Genomic DNA, 16,116 nt, shown 5'->3' on the forward strand with positions numbered 1-16,116 from the left:
CTGCAGTGCTCCCCAGTCTCCCCCACAATTATAAGCTGTGTGAGCTGAGCACAGTCAGATATATAATATATACATAGATGATGCAGCACACTGGGCTGAGCAGTGCACACAGATATGGTATGTGACTGTCTTGTACTCCTGGCTCCTGCTATAACCTATAACTGGCACTGCAGTGCTCCCCAGTCTCCCCCACAATTATAAGCTGTGTGAGCTGAGCACAGTCAGATATATAATATATACATAGATGATGCAGGCATGCAGCACACTGGGCTGAGCAGTGCACACAGATATGGTATGTGACTGAGTCACTGTGTGTACCGTTTTTTTCAGGCAGAGAACGGATATATTAAATAAAACAACTGCACTGCTGGTGGTCACTGTGGTCAGTCACTAAACTCTGCACTCTCTTCTACAGTATCAGCCTCAGGTCAATCTCTCTCTCTCTCTCCTAATCTAAATGGAGAGGACGCCAGCCACGTCCTCTCCCTATCAATCTCAATGCACGTGTGAAAATGGCGGCGACGCGCGGCTCCTTATATAGAATCCGAGTCTCGCGAGAATCCGACAGCGTCATGATGACGTTCGGGCGCGCTCGGGTTAACCGAGCAAGGCGGGAAGATCCGAGTCGCTCGGACCCGTGAAAAAAAACATGAAGTTCGTGCGGGTTCGGATTCAGAGAAACCGAACCCGCTCATCTCTACCAGATACTGTATCAGTGCTAGCAAAGTGACCTGCAGAGCACTGCATTTTCTACCCTGCACAACTATAGTTGTGGCCAGGGCTGGTTCTAGCCCTTGTAGCGCCCCAGGCAAAAAAATAGGGGTGTGGCTTCCTACGGGGCGTGGTCAGTTACGCCCCCATTTGTGCTCCCTGTAGAGTAGTGCCGCTGAAAAAAAACTAAAAACAATGAATACTTACTATCCCCGCTCCTGATTCCCGACCGCTGCAGGCCTCCGCCGGTGCCGCTCCTCTCCTCGGATCTATGGGAGAGACGTCATGACGTCTCTCTCATAGCACAGCATAGACACTAGAGGTCAAATATGACCCCTAGCGTCTGTGCTAGTCCCACAATGCTGTGCGGTGCGTGATGACGTCATCGCGCACCGCACAGCAAAGGTCCTCTCCACGAAGGGAAACTAGACGGGTAGCGTCTAGTTCCCTTCACAGCGGGGGACACAGTGGCAGGGGGGGGCACAGTAGCGGATCTTGCCATGGTGCGGCGCCCTCCAGATGGCACCGGCGCCCTACGGAAGGCGGCGCCCCGGGCAAAAGTCCTGCTTGCCCGTGGCAAGATCCGCTACTGGTTGTGGCATGACCGCCCTACTCTAGGAGCTTTTATAGGTAGATAATGGTTCTGCATTCATCTCTATTATTTGTTTCTGACAAAATATCTCCAGGGAAGTTATCTGACGAAACATACACAGAGATAACAGGGAAGAGAGCTAGCACTGTGTATGTGTGACAAATTATCCTTGTCATTGTATATTCTAGGCCAGTGGCTAGGGGTGGCTCTCGTTTGGGGGTGGCACTTGCATGCATATGTTGGTACTGTCAGTCCAAAAAGTACCAGTAACTGCAAAATATTTCCACTGTACTGTATTTCTGCCATCTTGAATAGAGTGTAAATGTACATACTACCCCAGTAAGGGAATACATATAATATGCTGGCTGTCAGTATCCCGACAGCGAGTCCCTTTGTGGTGTCGCTGCGCTCACCACGCATCGGGACCGGTGGCGAGCTTATCTTGCCACAGGTTGTATTCCCACTCAGGAGCTGGCATGGACCCACCACCTGAGTGGGAATACAGGACTGCGGCCGGGATTCCAACCTCCAGCATTTAAACCGCCTGTCGGGATTCTGGCATTGGGATCCTGAACGCTGGGTTCCCGATAGGCGGTATATTAACCACATACCCCACTAAGTTGCTCTACTTAGTAAATGTGTATACATAAGTAAAAATAAAAAAAGTCGTAATTTTTTATTTATTATTATTCTTCTATTAAATTGGCTATCATCAAATGAAGACTTTGAACCAATCAATAAAAATAATGAAATTTAAGCAGGCGGGGGGCGGCCGTTACTGTTGTCCCTAGGGGTACCCTCACCCCTAAATCCACCCCTGTTCTAGGAAAGTAGGGGGTTAATTTGTTAGGGGACTTTACTTCCCTCCAGTTTATTACATCTATATTTATCGCCACATTACTGTAGGAGATTTTAAAACGAAACATCCTATCCATCTTTTATTTTATTTCCTAATTTCTCCTAACGGATGACTGGGAGTATATAGAGGAGAACACAGAGAATCTGTCTGAAAGTTGATAAATCTGCTCCTTAGGCCTTATAAAAATTTAAATAAATTAAATAGAAGAATGTTGAACGCATGTTTAGATGATATTTTCTGGTTGGTTTGTTTGTTTGTTTGTTTGTTTGTTTGTTTGTTTGTTTGTTTAAAAGAAAAACAAACAAAAAAAATTTTATTGAAAGATGAAAAAAAAAATATATCACCATAAAATATATATCGTAGTTATGGACCAGGACAAATCAGTGCAGTCTCAGAATTTAGAATGCTGCATGGCTCTGCCCACTAAAGAATCAATCTAGAGCTTTAAGGCAGAAACCAGCTGTTGTGGAACCACAAGTTCCATCTTGCCTGGCTTGCCTTAGACATGTAGCTTTGTAACAGCTGGCATCCGCAACTTGCCTAACACTGTTCTAAACTATATGCTGAACTCCTGAATTACACATTACAGTTGGCTGGCAGGCATTATAGGACTCATAGTTCCACACAGCAGAAATAGAGCCATAGATTCACTACTTTTGGTTTAACACTTTTGCCTAAAATTAGATTTATGAAGTTATAGGAAAGCATAAAGAAACAGAAGTCACGTGCCTGAATAAATTATTTGCCAGTCTTGTAACATTTCACCTCCCAGTGTGTTTAATCCTAATGGGAAGCACTTGGGGCTGGTCGGAAGCAAGCTGCATTGTGTTACTATGGCTGTCTCCATGACTGCAAGTGTAGCCAACCAAGAGTAGGACGCAGGTGAGGCCAAGCCAAAAGCAAGGGCTTGTTTTCTCTTCTAATAACAGGCTTTACCAATGCCAAGCGGAACATGTACAAGTAGCGCCGTCATTTATATGATGTTTTGTAGATTGTTATCACTGCAACATATGATTACAATATATATATATATATATATATATATACCAATCTGACCCTCTCCAGGAGGGACAGAATGCTCTGCTCCTGGACTTCCCTCTTAATTTATGATTGCCATCAGCTGTGCTGTAACACCTTTCTTATCCACTAACCTGTTCAACACAGGTGCTGGCACCACCCAACATGACCGTCTCCAGGAGGGACAAAATGTTCTGCTCCTGGACAGTCATCTTAATTTGGGATTGCTGTCACCTGTGTTGAACAGGTTAATGAATTAGAAAGGTGTTTCAGCACAGGTGACGGCAATCATACATGAAGAGGGAAGTTCAGGAGCAGAGCATTCAGTCCCTCCTAGAGAGGGTCATGTTGGGATGTATGAAAAAAAAAATAATATATATATATATATATACACCATACTGTCCCTTTAAAACAGGACACTCATGAATTAAAGGGGTTCTGTGGCTGGCTAGCTTCAAGTCTGCATTTCACCTAGTTTTAATCAACCATAGAACCTGTAAAATCCATGAGTGTCTCGGTTTAAAGGGATAGTATAGTAAGCCTACATAGCTCTTTCTTTCCTTCTATATACTGTGTGTATGTATGTATATATATATATATGTATATATATATATATATATATATATAAAATCTCCTTACCATACTATGGTAAGTATATATATATATATATATTAGTTTCCACTGAGCTGGCGTCACAGTAATTGGATTCCATGGATAACTTTACAGTATCTCAGAGATCAGTGGTTCTCAAACGCTGTTTTCAGGACTCCACACAGTTCATATTTTTCAGGTAACCTTGCAGGACACGTGTAGTTATTACTCACTGACACATAAAAAAAAAACAATACAGGTGGAGATAATTATTTCACTTGTGACTGTGTGACGAGACCTGGAAAACATGAACCATACATACCAACTTTATGTCTGCTCCTCCTAGCCAGATCAACTCACTAGGGGGGTGTGACTCTGCAAAAGGGGGATTCGGGGTGTGTGGACCGGCAATGCAAAACGGGTGCACCACGAATAGGTCACCACACCGCCCACTTTTCCACTCGACGTGGGCCGCTGCAGGGGGTTTCTGAGCAAGTTGCGGGAGACTTGTCCACCCGATATTCGTGAGCCTCCCGGCCGTTCCGGGAGAATAGCCAAGTATGACATGAACTGTTTGGAGTCCTGAGGACAAGTTTCAGAACCTATGTTCACACAACATTCTTGGTAGATACGTAAGTGAGCTTTATGCCATAAGTTTGTGCATATACTACCGTATACAGACAAAACTTGCTGTCTTTCTTACATTTACCTGCCCTGGGTGTGTTACTGGTTTGTGCAAAGATTTTGCCTCATTCATATGACAGAATGTTGGATATCTCATTATTTATTTATTTATTTATTTAATAATTAATTATTTAAAACGTAGTAATTGATATAGAGAGAATTTCAACCCGGTATTTTGTCTGTGTGAAAGGGTCAACTCGGGTCAAAATTCCAGGGTCAAAGCCCACCAGCTACCAAAGTAGTTTATTACTGAGATTGAGGGGTGATATATACACCTTTTGAAGGTTAGGGTGAGTATATCAAGTTGCCTATCACTGCTCAGTTGGAGACTATTCCACCTAACTACTGCTTTACATTGCAGTGATTCCTACTGAAATGTCCCTGAATCCTGTTACCCTCCAGTGATACTGCCTGTCATCTTCTTCTAATGCTTCTCCTCCTCTGTAGAATGCCTTTCTCCAGTGGTGGCAATAACTACACAACACCCCGTGGGGTCCTGCGAACTGAAAGCCGAAAGGGACTCAGTAGTGAATATCCCCCTTTCTCCCAATGTTATTATGGGGGTTCAGCCATTTAGTGCCAGCTCCTGTACCTTGATATATATGATATGGAGAAAGAGGCGCTTGTGACACGAATGCAAGGCACCTAAGTGCAAGTAAGGACACAGGTGGATATGCTGCATACTTGCCTACCTGACCCTCTCCATGAGGGAGAGAATGCTCTGTTCCTGGACTTTCCTGGTAATGTATGATTGCCATCACCTGTGGTGAGCTAGTTAATTGATAAGAAAGGTGTTTCACCACAGGTGATGGCAATCATACATTACCAGGAAAGTCCAGGAACAGAGCATTTTCTCCCTCATGGAGAGGGTCAGGTAGGCAAGTATGATATGCTGGCGTCAGACTAGGGAACAAGGGTATTTTAACGGACATATGTATGAGGCCTTTATAGTTAGGCTTAACATACTATCACCTTAAACTGGGACACTCATTAATTACACAGCTTAAATGCTATTTAACACCAGGTGAAGTGCAGGCTTGAGGTCAGCCAGCCACAGAACCATAATTCATGAGTATACAGGTTTAAAGGGATAGTTTGGTAAGACTATGTATAGTTGCATCTTTCTTCCTACTACTAATATGCTGTTTCTCCCTATGGTCACAGAAGTCTGCTGTAGAACTTTTCTTCACATTTTTGTAAGTGTGTCCTATATTTTCTATGATCGGAGCAGATCTACATAAGTAATTTGTTTTGTTAATGTCATGCAACACACTGAAAAGGGAGCTCTAGCGTGTTCTTAAGTGTAACCACATTTGCTTACTGGATATGGGGGGGGATTTAGACCTGATTGCTGGGCTGCTAACTTTGCTATCCTGCATTCAGATAGTCGCCGCCCAAGGGGGAGTGTAAATTCTCTGTGCAAGTGTGCAATCGCATGTATACGCCGAGCTGCAAAAATCCACTGTGTGCAGTTTCTGCGCAGCCCAGGACTTACTCCTCCAGTGTGATGAGAACAGGCTGATCGGGGCCGGCGCTGACGTCAGACACCCTCCCAGAAACCGCTTGGGAACGTCTGCGTTTTTCCGGACACTCCCAGTAAGTGGGCAGTTACCACCCACTAACGCCCTCTTCCTGTCAACCACCTTGCGAACACCCGTGCAAATGAAATTTTTGCACCATCCTGTCACTGACCGGCGGTGCCCTTTGTTGTTGGCCGATGCGTGTGCGCAATGCGTTGCATATGCATGCTCAGTCTATTGCTGATCGGCCGCTGTGTGAAAACGCACAGCAGCGATCAGGTCTGAATCGCCCCCACAGAGTGCTGACTTAGTTGTTATAACAGCTGTATTTATTCAAGGACGTATTTACAGATTCTATTTCTCTGCCGTGTCTCGGAGAGACTTTGGCGCTGATTTATCAACAGGTAATAAGCCCATAGAGTCAGGGTCTACACCCAATAGGTGAAAGGGTCGCTGCCAGCGATAACACTGCTATCAATGGCATAACCACCGCTAATGGTAATAGTTTCCTTGTGCCTTAGGTACTGAGGTACTGCTTGTATGAACGCTGCCCGGCTACCTATGTGAGAGGTGGCCGGGTGACGCGGCGGCCAGTGACGGCGGACGGGCGGCGAGGGGATGCTGGCGGCGGAGCAGCCAGGTGTTGCCAGTGGTCCTGCGCCTCCAGCGCATCTGTGCTGTGTGCCAGGCACCACGAGCACACACCTAGTTACGGCTGTGCTTGTACCAATGCTAGATCTCTATTATCACTATCTCATTTTCTTTGTTTTACATTAGGATATTGATTTGTCGCCCAGTTTGAAAGAGATTTTAATTGCAACAGTCAAGGGGGGTCATTTCGAGTTGATCGCTAGCTGCATTTGTTCGCTGTGCAGCAATGAGGCAAAAAATCGGCACTTCTGCGCATGCTTATGCGGCGCAATGCGCACGAACGACGTACTATTACAATGAAAGATGTCGTTTCACACAAGGTCTAGCGACGCTTTTCAGTCGCACTGCGTGCCGCAGAGTGATTGACATGAAGTGGGCGTTTCTGGGTGTCAACTGACCGTTTTCAGAGAGTGTTCGAAAAAATGCAGGCGTGCCAGGAAAGACGCATGCGTGGCTGGGCGAACGCAGGGCATGTTTGTGACGTCAAAACAGGAACTGAACAGTCTGAAGTGATCGCAAGCGCTGAGTAGGTTTTGAGCTACTCTGAAACTGCACAAAATAAATTTGTAGCCGCTCTGCAATCCTTTCATTCGCACTTCTGCTCAGCTAAAATACACTCCCAGTGGGAGGCAGCATAGCGTTTGCACGGCTGCTAAAAACTGCTAGCGAGCGAACAACTCGGAATGACCACCAATAAGCAAAGATTCCGGCACTGTATGTATGCTTTTTATTCCATATAATTATAGGCACAATCAGGGTTACAAAACAGATACAAAGCTCTGATAAAATTGCCTCATCTGATTGTATGTTTATTACAGTCTGACAGGTTTAGTTTTGCGCTTAGTTCTGCTGCTAACGTTCTAGAATTGAGCATATAGATGTTTCCATCTGGAACGATGCTGGCAGGGGGCTTTCACTGGCTGTGGTATGTTCCCTGTTTTTGTGTATTGTGCAGCGTTTCAGGAGTGCTGCGGCATGTTTCCCCCATGCTACCACTGAATAAGCTGCTTAAGTTGTTGAGCACTGCTGTCATCATTTACCTGTCATGTAAGCCTATTATTTAAGTAAACATGCAAATAGCCATGCCTGGGTCAGGAAAGAATCAGTGATTGTGGGGGACATTGTTTGCATATAGATTAAGAAGATAGTCTACAACCTACAACAATTCATACTTTAAATGCACACATGGTAATTTACTAAAATGCAAGACAGGACGTCCTACAGCTATTTGGCACAAATGTCCATTGATCTAGTTTGCACATCAGCATAGCAGTAGCTATGGGGAACACAATTGTGCTTCCTATACCACTTTCAGACAGAAGGGACTTGGACCATGGTTTTTCCTAGGTATTTGGACACGGGTTGAATCCGGGTCACATCTCCTACCCCCCCTTCACACAGCACTTTGGTTCCGGGTTATTTCTGGGGCAACCCCTTTAACACAGAGCCTTGTCTGTCCTGCAGCATCTTCTTCCTGTATCTTCCCACTCGCCAGACTCCCATTGACGTGACTTGTACTGTAAGCAAGCAGTTGGCGAGCGCCCTGGTTGCTCACTGACAGCTGGAGGCGCCGTCCTGTGATGTCAAAGTATAAGCCCTTCTGCTGCTGCCTGAGGAGCGCCACAGACAAGTCGGGGGAGTGGAGTGTGAGTGCTGTCAGGTCGGGATGATCTGCTGACTGGGATCTCTGTGACTGCTGCCAAATAGAAGGGCTCCACAGTATCCCATCACCCCCAGGGACAGAGTGCGCTGGGAATAGAGTGCAGACTACCAGGACTAGCCAGAGTACAGGGGAGCTCAGTGAGCCAATCAGCAGTTTTGAAAGGTAACCTGGGTCTGAAAATTTTTTACACTGCAGACAACCTGGGTCAGACCCGGGAATAACCCTGGTAGCAACCAGGATTGAAGTCCTGGCAGCTCTGACCTGGTTGGATCAGAGAAAGGACCCTGGTTGAAAATTCCCAGGTCCAAATCTCTGTGTGAAAGGGGTATTATTTTCCATAGAAAAACAGGGGGTTATTTTGGGTGCGCTGTCAGCAGCAGCTGGTACCGGGGGTGATCAAATCCCCAAGGGGTAAAACTAAATAAAATATAAGGTATGTACCAGCGCTGGCTATGACAATAATACTAGTGGGACGGTTTAATACAAAAGGTTGAATTAAATGTATTAACACCACACATATCCATAAAAAAGGAATAGAAATGTCACAGTGTTCTTGCATTAAAAATAATTACTAATACCCTTTTCAGACAGAAAATGAAATTACCGGGTGAGGCAGTTCCACCCGGTAATTTCATGAAACATGCGGGTCCTTTTTCTGTGTGAAAGGGTCAACCTGTGTTGTAATTCCCGGGACTTCGAACCAGGAATTTACCAGGGTATTATGACACGGGTTGACCCTTTCACACAGACAAAATACCCGTGTTGATCTGCAAATTACCGGGACGAAATTTCCGGCACAGTAATTTGCATGTCTGTGTGAAAGGGGGGCTCAGGCAGGTCCCGGCAAAACGACCTGGCACTGAAATGCCAGGTATATGACGGGACTTTCAGACTTTTCCGTCTGAAAAGGGGTAAAAAAGCTCTTTAGGAATAGACACTTAAATGGCTCTTTAGGCAATGTAATTCATACCCTGGCTAGGACTTCCTCCAATGGAATGTCCATAGTAGGTCGGCAGAGGCAAGCTTGATAATCCCGGTTTAAAGTGCAACAGAAATCTCCACTGCTTGGCACAGCAGAATAGTTGGAGCTCCGAATAGGGGAAATTCCGGTTCTTTGTATGCTGCAGTTCGTCCAAGGAGATAGTCAGTCCAATTAATACCAGGGTAGAATTTGTCTAGAGTCCAGTTCCACGCTGGTCCAAACAACCCAGCTTTCCGAGGAGCATACAAATTCTACCCTGGTGTCAGTCTGCTTCTGGGTTTGGTGTCAGCACAGGTACTGCGCATGTGTGGCCATTGGAGAGGGATCAGGGGGATCCTTTTCTGGTAAAATCTGTGAGAGAGTAGCCCATGGCATTAGCGGCCAGGGCCAAGCCCCACAATGCTTTGCACTCCAGTGCTTGGTAGTTCCAATGGCTTAGCATCATCCAGGCTGCCTCTGCAGTCCCTCCTTGTTAAATTCAGGGGATCATTTAATATGTGTGTGTGTCCCCAAAAACTGGTGTCTTCAGGGGATATCCTACACATGTTCTTTAATAAATCTGCCTCTCTGTTCCAATTATGGTAAGATTTGTCTGTGGCAGTACTGCATTACCATACACAACTGTCACACGTTCCCCAGACCTTCTGCTCTACGGTCCTCCAGTTATGAAATGCGTTGGTTTTTGTTTGTGTGATGTATTAGAACAGTAACTAGCACACAACCCACAAACTTATAAAGATTCCATTCTTGTTCATCCTCATGATGCTGTAATGGGACATTCAGTTCAACTGAATGGTGCTGCTGATGTCATGACTGTCATGTACTTGGTACGTTCAGGGATGGCATCAACCAGGCATTTATTGCAGGGGTGAAGATGAGAGAAACGGATGATGCCAGTGGAAAAAAAGCTTGGGTAGCAGGTACAGGAAATAAGAAGTTACAGACGGTCCAAGAAAAGGTCAGGATACGATCAGACCATGGCCAGAAGCCTCAGTGATGAGCAAAACGTCAAAGCCAAGTCCAGCAGCATTTTGCAGAGCATGTACAACCTATAACTGCTTAGGGCCCAGTTGGGCATCGTTAGCAGAGGATGGCCACATACACAGTCAAATGTGGTTGCCATGTGACTTTACCATCCTTCAAGATCAATATGTGACTGAGCCTTGTCTTTTTAAACCCATACATACTGAGATAGCTAAGTTAGGAGAAATGATTTGTAGTGTCAGAATGTGTGAAAATCAAGTCTTTCTCTTGGGGGTGTTTTCGGTGGTTAGCCACATATATTAAGTATCCCCTGAATGTATGAAGGAGGGACCTGCAGGAGATTTATCCAATACCAGCTGTGATCCCTCCATTCCCGCCGGCAGCCGCATCCCCCCCGTAGGTCTCTATGGGGGATGCTCTGCTGCCCAATATTGGTCCCCACAACTACCACAGTCTTCCGATAGTGGTAACCCATTGTAGCGTATGGGCTACAGATCGTGGTTGTACTTTTGGCAGGGTACCCCAAGACTCCTCCGCCAGAAATGGCCGATGTGTATGGAGGTTAGGCTGATGGCACATGAGCAGCGGCCCCGGGACCGTACTCCTCACATCACAGGGACAGGCTCCTTTCAGAGCCCTTGTCCCTCCCTGTGCCGGGCGATGCATTCACCGGATATGATTACATTCAGATCACATTGCAAATGCGATCATTGATAAATGGACCCCTAAGGTGCAACGTACTGTACATCATATTAAATGTATAGTTGGGTGAGTTTGTTAAGCTCAAACCTGTGCAAAATCTTTAGTGTTTCTGCCAGGGATCGTCCCTAAAAGATACACCTTCTCCACCTCATATCCGTAATATCGCTCTGCAAATTCAAATCTGATTTTTGCAAGTGCACTTAAAAATTATGCTTAGTGGCGCTCCTTCACTGTAATAGCAAAGGAAACCGTTACTGTGCCGAGCTCCGCCCATCGACTGGCGCACCAATCATGCAATTTAAATCTTCAAATCAAGGTGCAGGGCGCCAGAAAGAGGACTTTGCCCATTCTGCGCAGTCACAGCGTGTAGTCCCGGGAATGAGGCCAGGTGTGTGTCAGCGCTGCAGTGCAAGTCTGTGAAAGGGTTCCAAACAAATATTATTCTCACAACCGACTTAATAAATCTATTTGTCTGTAGCTGCTTCTCAGTCTATACCCTTGACATGTGAGAACATCTTGTTCTGTATCTTTTACATCTGGAGATTCAATTCTCTTTGTTGCCTTGACTAGGCCTGGTGAAATTAATTGCCTCTCTGATGTTTCTTACTGTAAGGTAGCATCCTGGGAGTTAGTGCCTTGGGAGACCCATATGCACTGAGGCAGGTGTTCTTCATGTTATTTAAGCTCAGTCATTTGTTGGACATATTTACAACAGACTGTGCAATAAAATGTAATTTAACCTCTGCTGTGCCAAGGCATGAAACTGTAGAATGTCACTCATAACAATCTGGTCAGAGCAAGCTGCTATTGGTTATAAATTTACGCACATGAAATTACATATAGGGGCTAATTCAGACCTGATCCTAGATGTGCTAAATTTAGCACATCTACGATCAGTCACATTGACATGTGGGGGGACGCCCAGCACAGGGATAGCCCGCCCCGCATGTCAGTCCTTGTCCCGTCGCACAAGTACAAAAGCATCGCACAGCGGCAATGCTTTTGTACTTCAGGAGTAGCACCCAGCCAGCGCAGCTCCTGCACGCTGGCAGGGAACTACTCGTCGCTGCCACTGCGTGTGACATCACGCAGACGCCACGGCCCCCCCCAACGATCCGGGCACGCCTGTGTTGCCCGGACTGCGCCCCCTAAATGGCGGCTAAACTGCGCCAGCCCACCCCCTCCCGCCCAGCGACCGCCTCTGCTTGTCAATCAGGCAGAGGCGATCGCAGTGCTACGACAGTCGTCGGCTGTCTGCCATGCACCGGCGCATGCGCAGTTCAGACCTGATCGCTGCTGTTCGAAAACGCACAGCACCGATCAGGTTTGAATCAGCCCCATAGTTCTGAGAATAGGAACAAGGACCCATCAGCTACACACAGATGGGGGGAATTCAAATGTTTGAAAAGTGGGTTGGGTGTCTGTTTTTTCCTGTCTATTAGATAGGATAAAACAGACACCCAACTGACTTTTCAAACAACTGAATATCCCCCAGTATCTCAGCTTGTTGTATGAAGGAATCCATATAACTCAGTGTAAGTATCTTACGACATGAGAAGTTACCAAGACTCAACACCTGAATTTGCATGTGAATACTTGGGGGGTAGTTACCAAGACTCAACACCTGAATTTACATGTGCATACTTGGGGGGTAATTCAGATCTGATCGTAGCAGCAAATTTGTTAGCAGTTGGGCAAAACCATGGGCCTAATTCAGACCTGATCGTAGCCCTGCAAAATTTTGGAGGGCTACGATCAGGTACACTGACATGCGGGGGGACGCCCAGAACAGGGCTAGTCCGCTCTGCATGTCAGGCCCGCCCCGCCCCTCCCCCCGCAGAAGTACAAAAGCATCGCACAGCGGCAATGTGTTTGCACTTCAGGAGCAGCTCCCGGCCAGCGCAGCTTTTGAGTGTTGGCCAGGAACTACTCGTCGCTGCCCGGTTCGCGGCGGCTGCATGTGGCGTCAATCAGGCAGAGGCGATCGCTAGGCAGCGACAGCTGTCGGCCATGCGCCGGCACACTGAGGCGCCGGCGCATGCGCACTTCTGACCTGATTGCTGCGCTGCGATAATGGCAGTGTGCAATCAGGTCAGAATGACCCCCCCATGTGCACTGCAGGGGAGGCAGATATAACATGTGCAGAGAGAGTTAGATTTGGGTGGGGTGTGTTCAAACTGAAATCTAAATTGCAGTGTAAAAATAAAGCAGCCAGTATTTACCCTGCACAGAAACAGCCAAATCTAACTCTCTCTGCACATGTTATATCTGCCCACTTTGCAGTGCACATGGGGGGTCATTCCGAGTTGTCCGGTCGTTGCCGATTTTCATTATACTGCGATTAGTCGCTAACTGCGCATGGTACGCAGAGCGCATGCGCTTAGTTATTTTACTATAAACTTAGCTGTTTTTCTGTAGCGTCTGCGGCGCTTTTCAGTCGCACTGGTGTTCCGTAAATGATTGACAGGAAAGGGGCGTTTCTGGGCAGCAACTCAGCGTTTGCTAAAAAACGCAGGTGTGTCAGGGAAAAACGCGGGAGTGTCTGGAGAAACGGGGGAGTGGCTGGACGAACGTAGGGCGTGTTTGTGATGTCAAACCAGGAACGAAATGGGCTGAGCTGATCGCAGTGTAGGAGTAAGTCTCGAGCTACTCAGAAACTGCTAAGAATTTTCTATTCGCAATTCTGCTACAGCCGTTTCGGTGCTGTACAAGCACCTTCATCATGGTCCATGATGAAGGTGCTTGTACAGCACCGAAACAGCTGTTGACTGTTCAACTTTTCGACTGGAGGCAGGCATTATGGTCTGGTATGAATTGGCCACCCTATATGGCATCTTTTTGGGAAAACCTTCTACAAACAATATCTTTAACCATGCCTCTGGTTACTTGTTTGCCTTGTGCACTTTATTTCTCTATATAAAAACTTTTTGCATTTATCTGGAGGTGCTGGTTCTTTGCATTTGAACTATATATATATATATATATATATATATATATATATATATATATATATATATATATATATATATATTCTAGCAGTGTCATATTACAGTACGTCAGCATATGTAACACTATGCACTTACACCTTCATTTCCATTTTTATTTCCACTTGTTTTCCTCCCTGTAGTCCCAACTATGTTAACAAAACATTCCGGTAATTAACAGTCTCCTATCTTTTTTCTCTCTGTTTATGAAAGCGTGCCCAAACATGCACTGTATTCCTTAATTTCTACCCTCAGACAGAATTCAGGCTAATTATTTCTCTACAGTATGAAAGCTTCCAACTTGTTATCATTTCCACTAGCTTTGAGGAAACTGCAAATTATGAAGATGACATTGGTAAACAAGGAGCTAATTGGGTTATAGCTAAAATAAACATTATTATGTTAAGGAAAAAAAGGCGTTAGTTGCGTCATATTCACTTATGGATATGAGGTATTGTCATTTGCTATGTCTGGTACTGAACCTATTTTGTTGGCTGAAACCTGTTCCGTACTGTATTGGTGAGCGATTGTTATGGGTATTGGGCTAAAACATGACTAGGATGTTAGCGAGCCGTGCACTGCTGCACTGTCTCCTATCTCCTATAGCACAGGTTCTCAAACTCTGTCCTCAGGACCCCACACAGTGCATGTTTTGCAGGTAACCCAGCAGGTGCGCAGGTGTATTAATTACTCACTGACACATTTAGCTAGTTATTTCACTTGCGATTCTGTGAGGAGACCTGGAAAACATGCCCTGTGTGGGGTCCTGAGGACCGAGTTTGAGAACCTATGTCCTATAGTGAAACCGGCTCGGCACCTTTACCAAGATGGTCACCAGGATAGTCACTGCGCATGTTACTGTGCTGTATGTCGCAGTCCCTGCAGCATCTAGCTCCTCATAGGTGTATCTGTTATTGCTATTACCGCTATTACGTGGTTCTACCACCACTGTATCTGTTACTTATGTTACTGCTGTTACACAATCAACTTTCAAGCCTGGTTAAGGATCACTGTGTGGTCTAAACTCCATTCCACAATTTCCGCTGGTGCCTATTGTTAACCTCCTACACATAGGGGGCATTTGCAATTGTTTATGAGCGCCCGATCTCCCATCTAAAGTGGCAGGAGATTGGGGGGACACTATTCAATTGTTTGTTTTTACTGCGTTGATCATGGGCTGCAGTGCTGGGCGCTACACGAAAAGTGATGTTTTGGTGCCCACCTTGGTCACTTTTTGCACATATCTGCTCGCCAGCACAGGGGGAAGAAGGAGGGGGAGAGGGGACTGCAAGCAGAAATGCTGGCACAAGCAGCCTATCAGTACACTAGGGACTAGGGTGGTCATTCCGAGTTGATCGCTCGCTAGCAGTTTTTAGCAGCCGTGCAAACGCTATGCCGCCGCCCACTGGGAGTGTATTTTAGCGTAGCAGAAGTGCGAACGAAGGGATCGCAGAGTGGCTACAAAAAAATGTTGTGCAGTTTCAGAGTAGCTTCAGACCTACTCAGCGCTTGCGATCACTTCAGACTGTTCAGTTCCTGTTTTCACGTCACAAACATGCCCTGCGTTCGCCCAGCCACGCCTGTGTTTTTGCTGGCACGCCTGCGTTTTTCCAAACACTCCCTGAAAACGGTCAGTTGACACCCAGAAACACCCACTTCATGTCAATCACTCTGCGGCCAGCAGTATGACTGAAAAGCTTCACTAGACCCTGTGTGAAACGACATCGTTTATTGTAATAGTACATCGCGCGTGCGCATTGCGCCGCATGCACAGAAGTGCCATTTTTTAGCCTCATCGCTACACAGCGAACGAATGCAGCTAGCGATCAACTCGGAATGACCACCTAGATCATTCTTGTTACTACAGCAATAACTGTTATAACTGCATGTTACATTTAGACCTGAATCGCATCCACCTTTCAGTTATTAACTTTTTTGTGGTGTCTTTATTCCTCTTGATTGCTTCAGAACTATTTGCCTGTGGCTACTTGCTGCGTGACAGTCATTGGCATAGATAGAACATATAAGAACTCCAGAAGACAATGGGAATAGCTTAGTGACATCTGATTGGCTCCCAGAGTTTATTATAGAAAAGGAAATCCGCACAATAAATAAAAGTGCTGGTTGCTTTGGTTTGCGATGCGATTGGCCCTGGGCAGAAGTGTAAAGGATGGGA

At 46.0% G+C, this 16,116-nt stretch overlaps 1 protein-coding gene across 15 annotated transcripts in view; it reads left to right on the forward strand.

Moving 5' to 3' along the window:
* Positions 1 to 16,116, forward strand: part of TP73 (tumor protein p73) — a 362,139-nt gene that overhangs the window by 89,763 nt on the left and 256,260 nt on the right. For 3 of the 15 annotated variants that reach the window (XM_063943360.1, XM_063943367.1, XM_063943369.1), the window contains exon 1: positions 4,074 to 4,402. The exons of 9 other annotated variants lie outside the window; for them this stretch is intronic. The gene's annotated coding sequence lies outside the window, so the exon portion shown is untranslated. 3 more of the 15 variants (XM_063943362.1, XM_063943363.1, XM_063943361.1) reach the window with 3 other exon arrangements.

Source organism: Pseudophryne corroboree, chromosome 10 (genome assembly GCF_028390025.1).
Source record: "Pseudophryne corroboree isolate aPseCor3 chromosome 10, aPseCor3.hap2, whole genome shotgun sequence".
In the NCBI taxonomy this organism is placed as follows: Eukaryota; Metazoa; Chordata; class Amphibia; order Anura; family Myobatrachidae; genus Pseudophryne; species Pseudophryne corroboree.